The sequence below is a fragment of the Oncorhynchus nerka genome, linkage group LG7 (genome assembly GCF_034236695.1).
Source record: "Oncorhynchus nerka isolate Pitt River linkage group LG7, Oner_Uvic_2.0, whole genome shotgun sequence".
Classification (NCBI taxonomy): domain Eukaryota; kingdom Metazoa; phylum Chordata; class Actinopteri; order Salmoniformes; family Salmonidae; genus Oncorhynchus; species Oncorhynchus nerka.
The window spans coordinates 87,722,499-87,735,216 of record NC_088402.1 but is presented as its reverse complement, the minus strand read 5'-3'; positions in this window follow the sequence as shown (position 1 = coordinate 87,735,216).

The window sequence follows — 12,718 nt, the reverse complement described above, 5'->3', positions numbered from 1 at the left end:
TGTAAAACTCCTGCCTGTAAATGCTGGAGGAAGGGGTTGTAAAACTCCTGCCTGTAAATGCTGGAGGAAGGGGTTGTAAAAACTCCTGCCTGTAAATGCTGGAGGAAGGGGTTGTAAACTCCTGCCTGTAAATGCTGGAAGAAGGGGTTGTAAACTCCTGCCTGTAAATGCTGGAGGAAGGGGTTGTAAACTCCTGCCTGTAAATGTATAACAATGGCCTGTACTATAGGTGAAGGCCTGAGAGAGGAGAGCTGAACCTCTGTCTGGAATATTCCACCTAGACGCCAGGTTGAGTATCACACCTGATCTCTGAATTAAAATACCATCCCCTGATCTGGCATCAAATTATAATCTGTAATCAAATTATTGCATTACATTTACATTTAAGTCATTAGGAGACGCTCTTATCCAGAGCGACTTACAAATTGGTGCATTCACCTTATGACATCCAGTGGAGCAGCCACTTTACAATAGTGCATCTAAATCTTTTAAGGGGGGTGAGAAGGATTACTTTATCCTATCCTAGGTATTCCTTAAAGAGGTGGGGTTTCAGGTGTCTCCGGAAGGTGGTGATTGACTCCGCTGTCCTGGCGTCGTGAGGGAGTTTGTTCCACCATTGGGGGGCCAGAGCAGCGAACAGTTTTGACTGGGCTGAGCGGGAACTGTACTTCCTCAGTGGTAGGGAGGCGAGCAGGCCAGAGGTGGATGAACGCAGTGCCCTTGTTTGGGTGTAGGGCCTGATCAGAGCCTGGAGGTACTGAGGTGCCGTTCCCCTCACAGCTCCGTAGGCAAGCACCATGGTCTTGTAGCGGATGCGAGCTTCAACTGGAAGCCAGTGGAGAGAGCGGAGGAGCGGGGTGACGTGAGAGAACTTGGGAAGGTTGAACACCAGACGGGCTGCGGCGTTCTGGATGAGTTGTAGGGGTTTAATGGCACAGGCAGGAGCCCAGCCAACAGCGAGTTGCAGTAATCCAGACGGGAGATGACAAGTGCCTGGATTAGGACCTGCGCCGCTTCCTGTGTGAGGCAGGGTCGTACTCTGCGGATGTTGTAGAGCATGAACCTACAGGAACGGGCCACCACCTTGATGTTAGTTGAGAACGACAGGGTGTTGTCCAGGATCACGCCAAGGTTCTTAGCGCTCTGGGAGGAGGACACAATGGAGTTGTCAACCGTGATGGCGAGATCATGGAACGGGCAGTCCTTCCCCGGGAGGAAGAGCAGCTCCGTCTTGCCGAGGTTCAGCTTGAGGTGGTGATCCGTCATCCACACTGATATGTCTGCCAGACATGCAGAGATGCGATTCGCCACCTGGTCATCAGAAGGGGGAAAGGAGAAGATTAATTGTGTGTCGTCTGCATAGCAATGATAGGAGAGACCATGTGAGGTTATGACAGAGCCAAGTGACTTGGTGTATAGCGAGAATAGGAGAGGGCCTAGAACAGAGCCCTGGGGGACACCAGTGGTGAGAGCACGTGGTGAGGAGACGGATTCTCGCCACGCCACCTGGTAGGAGCGACCTGTCAGGTAGGACGCAATCCAAGCGTGGGCCGCGCCGGAGATGCCCAACTCGGAGAGGGTGGAGAGGAGGATCTGATGGTTCACAGTATCGAAGGCAGCCGATAGGTCTAGAAGGATGAGAGCAGAGGAGAGAGAGTTAGCTTTAGCAGTGCGGAGCGCCTCCGTGATACAGAGAAGAGCAGTCTCAGTTGAATGACTAGTCTTGAAACCTGACTGATTTGGATCAAGAAGGTCATTCTGAGAGAGATAGCGGGAGAGCTGGCCAAGGACGGCACGTTCAAGGGTTTTGGAGAGAAAAGAAAGAAGGGATACTGGTCTGTAGTTGTTGACATCGGAGGGATCGAGTGTAGGTTTTTTCAGAAGGGGTGCAACTCTCGCTCTCTTGAAGACGGAAGGGACGTAGCCAGCGGTCAGGGATGAGTTGATGAGCGAGGTGAGGTAAGGGAGAAGGTCTCCGGAAATGGTCTGGAGAAGAGAGGAGGGGATAGTGTCAAGCGGGCAGGTTGTTGGGCGGCCGGCCGTCACAAGACGCGAGATTTCATCTGGAGAGAGAGGGGAGAAAGAGGTCAGAGCACAGGGTAGGGCAGTGTGAGCAGAACCAGCGGTGTCGTTTGACTTAGCAAACGAGGATCGGATGTCGTCGACCTTCTTTTCAAAATGGTTGACGAAGTCATCTGCAGAGAGGGAGGAGGGGGGAGGGGGATTCAGGAGGGAGGAGAAGGTGGCAAAGAGCTTCCTAGGGTTAGAGGCAGATGCTTGGAATTTAGAGTGGTAGAAAGTGGCTTTAGCAGCAGCGACAGAAGAGGAAAATGTAGAGAGGAGGGAGTGAAAGGATGCCAGGTCCGCAGGGAGGCGAGTTTTCCTCCATTTCCGCTCGGCTGCCCGGAGCCCTGTTCTGTGAGCTCGCAATGAGTCGTCGAGCCACGGAGCGGGAGGGGAGGACCGAGCCGGCCTGGAGGATAGGGGACATAGAGAGTCAAAGGATGCAGAAAGGGAGGAGAGGAGGGTTGAGGAGGCAGAATCAGGAGATAGGTTGGAGAAGGTTTGAGCAGAGGGAAGAGATGATAGGATGGAAGAGGAGAGAGTAGCGGGGGAGAGAGCGAAGGTTGGGACGGCGCGATACCATCCGAGTAGGGGCAGTGTGGGAAGTGTTGGATGAGAGCGAGAGGGAAAAGGATACAAGGTAGTGGTCGGAGACTTCGAGGGTAGTTGCAATGAGGTTAGTGGAAGAACAGCATCTAGTAAAGATGAGGTCGAGCGTATTGCCTGCCTTGTGAGTAGGGGGGAAGGTGAGAGGGAGAGGTCAAAAGAGGAGAGGAGTGGAAAGAAGGAGGCAGAGAGGAATGAGTCAAAGGTAGACGTGGGGAGGTTAAAGTCGCCCAGAACTGTGAGAGGTGAGCCGTCCTCAGGAAAGGAGCTTATCAAGGCATCAAGCTCATTGATGAACTCTCAGAGGGAACCTGGAGGGCGATAAATGATAAGGATGTTAAGCTTGAAAGGGCTGGTAACTGTGACAGCATGGAATTCAAAGGAGGCGATAGACAGATGGGTAAGGGGAGAAAGAGAGAATGACCACTTGGGAGAGATGAGGATCCCGGTGCCACCACCCCGCTGACCAGAAGCTCTCGGGGTGTGCGAGAACACGTGGGCGGACGAAGAGAGAGCAGTAGGAGTAGCAGTGTTGTCTGTGGTGATCCATGTTTCCGTCAGTGCCAAGAAGTCGAGGGACTGGAGGGAGGCATAGGCTGAGATGAACTCTGCCTTGTTGGCCGCAGATCGGCAGTTCCAGAGGCTACCGGAGACCTGGAACTCCACGTGGGTCGTGCGCGCTGGGACCACCAGATTAGGGTGGCCGCGGCCACACGGTGTGGAGCGTTTGTATGGTCTGTGCAGAGAGGAGAGAACAGGGATAGACAGACACATAGTTGACAGGCTACAGAAGAGGCTACGCTAATGCAAAGGAGATTGGAATGACAAGTGGACTACACGTCTCGAATGTTCAGAAAGTTGAGCTTACGTAGCAAGAATCTTATTGACTAAAATGATTAAAAATGATACAGTACTGCTGAAGTAGGCTAGATGGCAGTGGCTGCGTTGTTGACTTTGTAGGCTAGCTGGCAGTGGCTGCGTAGTTGATTCGGGGGCTAGCTGGCTAGCTAGCAGTGTTGATTACGTTACGTTGCGTTAAAAGAACAACAATAGCTGGCTAGGTAACCTAGAAAATCGCTCTAGACTACACAATTATCTTTGATACAGAGACGGCTATGTAGCTAGCTATGTAGCTAGCTACGATCAAACAAATCAAACCGTTGTACTGTAATGAAATGAAATGAAAATGTGATACTACCTGTGGAGCGAGGCGGAATGCGACCGGGTTGTTGAGTTCTAATCGGTAGACGTTGGCTAGCTGTTGGCTAGCTAGCAGTGTCTCCTACGTTAAGGACGACAAATAGCTGGCTGCGTTGTTGATTCAGGGGCTAGCTGGCTAGCTAGCTAGCAGTGTTGATTACGTTACGTTGCGTTAAAAGAACGACAATAGCTGGCTAGGTAACCTAGAAAATCGCTCTAGACTACACAATTATCTACACAATTATCTTTGATACAGAGACGGCTATGTAGCTAGCTATGTAGACGGTGGGCGTTAGCTAGCTGGCTAGCTGCTGGGCAGATACGTTAGGACGACGAAATACGATAATTACGCAATTATCTTTGATACAAAGACGGCTATGTAGCTAGCTAAGAAGAAATTGCTAAGATTAGACAAATCAAACCGTTGTACTATAATGAAATGTAATGAAATGTAATGAAAAGTTATACTACCTGCAGACCGAAGTGCGGATGCGACTGCTCGCTCCAACCCTATTGCAAGGTATAGTATTATTCAGAACACCTGGCTTGATAGACCAGCTCTATTTATCTCTTCCCCCCAATCACACAAACAGACATATGAACCCTGTGTGCTCCCTCAAAACACACACACACACACACACACACAAACACACACACAAAATATCTGAAAAATATCTGTCAATCTGACTTTGAGCAAGGCACTTAACCTTAATTGCTCTAAGGTCGCCGTCAATAATGGCTGATCCCTGGCCGTGGCCCCACTCTCCGAAGGTGTCTCAGGGAGAGTGGGATATGCAAAAGAGTAAATTTCCATGTCACACAACAAACTTCTACAGGTTTACAAGACCTTTGACACACACGTCCAACCCATAGCAAGAATAATGCATTTCAAACATCCTAATTACTAATCTCCATGAATTATGGTGCATCATTATACAGCCCCCGCACGCACAGAGAGAGTGACACTCTGACTGAGCCAATACGTTGGTTGACTCTGGCATATAATTCCCTGAGGATCAATATGAGTTGATAGCAGCTGAAGAATGATGGATTAAGAGGAATTATAACATGATGAAGAGTTATTACAAAATACCGTTCTGACTAGTGATGAGGAATTATGAAAATGTTTTGTCTTGTAGCAGACTGTCTTATCCAGAGCAATTAAAGTTAAGAGCTTCGCTCAAGGGTACATAGACTGATTTTTTAATCTATTCGGCTTGGGGATTCAAACCAAAATCCTTTCCGTTACTGGCCCAATGCTCTTATCCACTAGTCTACCAACAAGAGCAGCTAAATAGTGTATTCATTATCACACCCGTGAGTATGATTCTCAACAGGATAAAATATTCTGATGCTTTATGAGTTAATGCATGTAAACACTACACATCTAATTCAGGTAGGCTTCTGCGCCTCGGCAAACAACACAAAGTGCTCATGTCACGCCCTGACCTTAAAGAGTCTTTTCATGTCTCTATTTTGGTTTGGTCAGGGTGTGATTTGGGTGGAAATTCTATGTTCCTTTTTCTATGTTTTTGTATTTCTTTGTTTTGGCCGGGTATGGTTCTCAATCGGGGACAGCTGTCTATCGTTGTCTCTGATTGGGAACCATACTTAGTTAGCTTTTTCCCACCTGTTGTTTTGTGGGTAGTTGTTTTCTGTTTAGTGTTCTGCACCTGACAGGACTGTTTCGGTTTTGTTTCTCACTTTGTTCTAGTGATCAGTGTTAATAAAAATCATGAACACTTACCACGCTGTAACGGCGTTCTTCGTTTGTAGAAAGAGAGTCGGACCGAAATGCAGCGTGTAGGTTACTCATGTTACTTTAATGAAATATATCGCGGTACATGAAATAACTATACAATACAAAGCAAAACAACAAACGGAACGTGAAACTAATTACAGCCTATCTGGTGACTATAACACAGAGACAGGACAAACACCCACAAAATACAACGCGAACTCAGGCTACCTAAATACGGTTCCCAATTAGAGACAACGATAAGCAGCTGACTCCAATTGAGAATCGCCTCAGGCAGCCAAGCCTAACTAGACACACCCCTAATCAACACAATCCCAATTACTACAAACCCCAATACGAAACACAACATATAAACCCATGTCACACCCTGGCTTACCCAAACCTATACCAAAAACACAAAATATAATGACCAAGGCGTGACAGAACCCCCCCCCTAAGGTGCGGACTCCGGGACGCACCTCAAGAGCATAGGGAGGGTCCGGGTGGGCGTCTGTCCATGGTGGCGGTTCTGGCTCGGGACGTGGACCCCACTCCATGAATGTCCTAGTTCCTCCCCTTCGCGTCCTGGGATAATCCACCTTCTCCGCCGACCATGGCCTAATAGTCCTCACCCTGATCCCCACATAACTGAGGGGCAGCTCGGGACAGAGGGGCAGCTCGGGACAGAAGGGCAGCTCGGGACAGAAGGGCATCTCGGGACAGAAGGGCATCTCGGGACTGAGGGGCAGCCCGGGACTGAGGGGCAGCCCGGGACAGAGGGGCATCTCGGGACAGCTCGGGACTGAGGGGCGTCTCGGGACAGAGGGGCATCTCGGGACTGAGGGGCAGCCCGGGACTGAGGGGCAGCCCGGGACTGAGAGGACGCCCAGTACTGAGAGGACGCCCAGTACTGAGAGGACGCCCAGACAGGTAGTAGGCTCCGGTAACTCCTGGCTGGCTGGCGGATCTAGCTGCTCTATGCAGACTGACAGCTCTGACTGCTCCATGCAGGCTGACAGCTCTCTGCAGACTGGCACTTCTGGCGGATCCTGGCAGACTGGCACCTCTGGCGGATCCTGGCAGACTGGCACCTCTGGCGGATCCTGGCAGACTGGCACCTCTGGCGGATCCTGGCAGACTGGCACCTCTGGCGGATCCTGGCAGACTGGCGGATCCTGGCAGACTGGCACCTCTGGCGGATCCTGGCAGACTGGCACCTCTGGCGGATCCTGGCAGACTGGCACCTCTGGCGGATCCTGGCAGACTGGCACCTCTGGCGGATCCTGGCAGACTGGCACCTCTGGCGGATCCTGGCAGACTGGCACCTCTGGCGGATCCTGGCAGACTGGCACCTCTGGCGGATCCTGGCAGACTGGCACCTCTGGCGGATCCTGGCAGACTGGCACCTCTGGCGGATCCTGGCAGACTGGGAGCACTGGCGGCGCTGGGCTGACTGGAGACTCCGGCAGCGCAGGAGAGGAGAAAGGCTCTGGCTGCGCTAAACAGGCGGGAGACTCCGACAGCGCAGGAGAGGAGACAGGCTCTGGCTGCGCTGAACAGGCGAGGCGCACTGAAGGCCTGGTGCGTGGTGCTGGAACTGGAGCTACAGGATCGAAGACACGCACAGGAAACCTGGTGCGGGGAGCTGCTACCGGAGGACTGGTGTGTGGAGGTGGCTCTGGATAGACCGGACCGTGCAGGCGCACTGGAGCTCTTGAGCACTGAGCCTGCCCAAGCTTACCTGGCTCGATGCCCACTCTAGCCCGGCCAATAGGACGAGCTGGTATGTGTCCAGCTGGCTCTGCACCCGCACTGGAAACACCGTGCGCTCCATAGCATAACACGGTGCCTGCCCGGTCTCTCTAGCCCAACGGTGAGCACAGGGAGTATGCGCAGGTTTCCTACCTGGCATAACTATTCTCCCTTCTAGCCCCCCCCCCAATAAATTTTTTGGGGTAACTTTCCGGTTTCCAACCGATTCGCCGTGCTGCTTCCTCATACCTGCGCCTCTCCGCTTTAGCTGCTTCTATTTCCTCCTTGGGACGGCGATATTCTCCCGGCTGCGCCCAGGGTCCTTATCTCCAAATGGTGCAGTCTCTCCCACTGCAACTGTTCTTCACGATTAACAGGGAGAGTAGGCTCAGGTCTGACTCCTGACTCAGCCACTCTCTCTCTGCGCTTTCTCCCGTTACTTTCCGTTTTCGCTCTGTATAGCCGTGCTTTCCTTCTCGAATCCATACGTCTATAGCCCTCCTCGCATTGCTGTAGGGAATCCCAGGCGGGCTCCTGCACTCGCTCTGGGTCGTCCGCCCACCTGTCGATTTCTTCCCATGTAGTATACTCCATACTCTTACAAATCTAAATGACACCCAGCCCTAAACCCCCCTTCCACCTCTCCCGAGCAGCATGCTGCCCCCACTTCCTCTCCTCCCTCTTCATCCTCCCCCTCAAATCTCCTTCCACCCTCCTCACTATCCCTTCCACCCCCAATCTTTCCCTGTCTTCACTATGTTCTGCCTTGCTTCCCACAGCCCCGTTTAAAGAGACTCATGAGAAGCCAGAGCAGAAACCTGTCCCTATCCGTCCCTCTCGCTCTCCCTACACCCCTCTCTAACCTGGCCCACGTCAATACAAAATCCCCTTTACCAAACCTAACAACACCCGTGCCCTAGCCCATACTACTCCGGCAAAGGCACAGTCCCAAAAGACATGGCGCACAGTCTCCTCCCTGCCACAAGAGGATCTTAGACAGGTGGGGGATTGCACCAAATTATACCGGTACAAGATGGAACGTACCGGCAAACACTTATGAAGGCTCAACCAATTCAGGTCCTTGAGCCTGTTATCCAGACCCCGCGCCTGCACTCCCTCCCAGACCACTTCCGAGATGCCCACTACAGGCGCCGGACTCCCTGCCTTTCTGACCTCCTCGTACAGGTGCCTGTGATCTAAACCTACTCGGGCAACTTCAACCTCAGGGTGCGCACGCAGCCACTTGGCCGCATGACCAAAGTGCCACGGCAGCTGTTCCTCCCGAGGACCCGTGTTAGACCACACCATTATGCTTCTCGCCTGATACGAGAAAAACACCCGCAGGAGGTAACCGGACGGGTGTATCACTGGCTGAGCAAGCTCCGTTAACAAGAAGGAAACAAAAATTGAGTCCAGCTTGAGGGGGAAATGTGGTACCCCCCTACCTCCCTCCCCGATGGGACAGATCATGCATGCCCTGGCGACCCACTCGCACCTGCCACTCCACATAAACTGAAACACAAGCCTCACTAGAGGCCTCCTCAGACAAGCCGGCAATGGGTAGATGTATGCCAAATACAAAAGAGACGGCAACACATCCACCTTTAGGACCAGGACTTTGCCCATAAAAGACAAATACCTAGCTTTCCACATTGCTAGCTTCCTCTGTACCACTGCGATACGCATGTTCCAGTTTAGCGTCGCTGAGCCGAAGGTCTCAAAATGGACCCCTCACAGAGAGATAACCCCCCAGGCACATCCGTTCTACCGCGCCATCTTCCGAAAAACTTGACTGAAGACTTTGCATGGTTCAGAACTGCTCTCGACGCTCGGGTGAAATCCCCAAAGATGGCAAGGGACCTTGTCAGGCACGAGTCCTTGCACAACAGCAAGGAAGTGTCGTCGGCGTACTGCGTCATCTTAACACGCAGCCCACCACTTCCAGGGATCAGCAAACCTTCCACCCCTGTGTCTGCCCTAATGGCAGCCCCCAGAGGCTCCATGTACAGAACGAAGAGGAGAGCCGAGAGTTGGCACCCCTGCCTGACCCCAGACGAGAGGTCAAAAACATCACCCAAGTGACTATTTACACTAACTCGGCACCCCGCTCCGACATATAATGTACGAATCCACCCTATAAACTTCTCCCCAAATCCTAATCGACCTAACACTCTGAATAAAAATGATCTATTCACGCGATCGAAGGCTTTCGCCTGATCTAGCGCTGCTACCATTAAAGGCAGACCTCTATCTTCAACCCAAGCGATGGAGTCCCTGATTAACTGTAGGTTCCATCTAATAGAGCGGCCCTCTACCCCGCACGTCTGATCCTCATGAACGACGTAGGGAAGGGCTGTGCGCAACCGGTCTGCTAAAACCTTTGCAAGTAGCTTGTAATCTACACACAGCATGGTCAACGGCCGCCAGTTGCCAAGGTCTGTTACTTCCCCCTTCTTATATAAAAGTGACAGCACACCAACAGCCATTGATCCCCGGGACCCCGTCTCAAGGATGGCCTTCAAGACTTCGAGGACCACTGGTCCAAGTATACCCCAAAACTTGAGATAAAACTCAGCCGGCAGCCCATCTATCCCAGGCACCTTCCCTTTTCCCATCCTCCTAAGAGCGCTCTCAACCTCTTCTAGTGAGATCTGGGCCTCCATCACTTCTCTAATGTCCTCCGGCAACCGCCTGGACAAGTGTTCTAAAAACACATTTCCCTGCTCTACATCTATTTCCCTTTCCTTAAATAAACCTTGGAAATGATCAGTTGTCACCCTGACCATATCCTCTGGTTCTCTAACTATACTACCATTTTCTTCCCTAACACCATGCATTACCTTCCTACTCTGTCTTGCCCTAACCAACTTAAAGAACATAGCAGAACAAGTCTCATTATGTTCTAGAAAGCCACTATGCGCTCGCTCAAGGAAAGCTCGAGCCTTCCGCTCCTGCAAATCCCTGAGCTGCGCCTTTAGGGTTGCGGATCTCTCCCAGTCAAATGACCTGCCGAGGTTGCCTGCCTCGTATTCGAGTTCAATTAACCTCTGGATACGATCCACCTCCCTCCTCTCCTCCCTTTTTTTCCTCTTGCAATACCCTATTATAAAAGCCCTAATCCTCACCTTAATTAATTCCCACCACTCTAACACCCCCTCGCACATGACCGGAGGCCCTCAAGCCTCCAAAAGAAACCATAAAACCCGTCAACAAAAGCCTGCTCCTCCAGCACATCCCGATCTAGCTTCCAGTACCCTCTACCAAAGAGGCAGACTGGCGACCCCACCTGCAGGAGCACCCCGTCGTGATCCGAAAAGAAAACAGGCAACAGCCGCCCAGACAACTTACCCAAAGACCTGGGTACAAAAATATAGTCGAGCCTCCGCTCAACCCCCCTGGAGTTACGCCATGTAGGACCGTCCATTTTCGGAGTAGTGTGCAGACCACCATCTACCAGACCATGGCAAGCCATTAACCTGGCAATGGCGCCCGCACTGCTATCCCCCTCTTCCTAAATCTGTATTAAAATCCCCCTATCACTAATTTCCTATTTGTGACACACAGGGCGTCAGACAGTCCACCATCTCCCTTCTGTCTGCCACCACCTGTGGCCCATACACCACCACTAATCTAAATTTACAATCCCTTATCGTGACATCCACCCCTATAACCCACCCCTGCATTACCACAAAAGAATCCTCCACTTTTACCTCCCTGTGCCCACACAAAATCCCTACCCCCGATGAGTGCACCCCCCCAACCGACTCCCCCTTGTCCCACTCCCTCTTAAACCTAATAACATCCCCTCCATCCCTCAGGTGAACCTCCTGTAAAAAACAAAAATCAAACCCCACTCCCTCCAAATAACTAAAAACCGCCCTCCTCTTAACAAAATCCCTTAAACCCCTTACATTTAAACTAACAAAAGTAAAATTAGACTCCATGAAAAATAAATACATGTAATACACTCAAATTCTAAACCCAGACAGAAAAAAACAGAAAACAGGAGACTCACCCGATGCTCCCTGCTCCATATCTACCGGTGAGAACACCATCCGTAATCCCGACATCCCCCTCTTCCTCCATCACACCCTCCCAGGATGCAGGAATAGTGTTTGGCTCGGAGTGCCCTGCACCCTGGGTCTACCCCCACAATCCTCCCCCTCCCCAGTGTTGCAGCTGGTTTGGAAAAAAATTGGGGAGGCTGAGTCCCCAAACAAAAAACTCCCCACCTCCTCTTGTACCCAGTCCTGAGTCTTGTTATGTGTGTCCCCACCCAACAGAAGTTGAGGGCCTGGGGAAACCAGCAGCAACCCAGAGGTTTCTCCCGCCCCCATCACTCTCTTGGCCATCCCTTCCCCCTCACTGTCGGCCAATCGCCCCCTCCTCTTCATACTCTTCTTTGGTGATGGATGCAGTGAAGAGATACCACCCTCCCCCTGCCAGCTCCTCCACCATACCCCTCATCTCTTCCACCATGGCACTTTCCCCCAGTCCACTTTCTCTTCCACCGTCTCCTTCTCCACCACACCTCCCTCGCTTTCTTCTCTCTCATGCTCCTCCACTCGGTTGCCTTCTTCCGCCGCATTTTCTGGTTCTCCTACTCCCGTGCCTTCCGTTTCCTTCTCTCTTCCATCCGCCGCTTCTGGCTCCTCCTCCTTCCTTGTGGCCTTCCCCTCTGGACCTGATCTCTGGTCATGAGGCGTGCTTCCTTCCCCTCCTCTTCTTCCCCCATCCCCCGCTCCTGCTCCCCCCAGCCGCAGACGCATATGACCTCTGACGGGCCGGGCACCCCCTCCACAGGTGTGCTGACGAGCCACACCCATGGCACGTCTAAGGCTTGTCACAATCCCTCGCCTCGTGATCCTCAGATGCACAAAATCTGCATTTTCTTGCACTGCATGAGGCGAATATGTGACCATAGGCCATACAGCGTCTGCAAAATGGCGGCTGACGTGCATAATACTACGTCCCCCTGTCAGCCCCTAGGGAGAACATAGCAGGAGGATGGAGGTAGCCACCATGTCCCCTTGGGTCCTCTCTGAGGAGGGCCTGGAAGCCTCTCCTCCCATTCCAAAACCCAAGGGAGTCTTTGAGGTGCCTTGCTGAGGAGACGTTATCCATGTATCTCCCCAGAAAAGCCCTCACCTCTTCGTCCTTAACTTAAGGGTTGTAAATGTTGACAGTTACAACCCTAAAATTATTCTTCGCCAGGCTTGTTATTTCGTAGTGGCACATCGGCCTCTCACCTCCCACTGCTCTTGCCCTTCTCAGGATATCATCGTGTTTTTCCTCTGTATATAGTGCAACGTCGTATGCTCCCTCCAACGAGTTGCCTTGGAAACAAAACACGTCCTT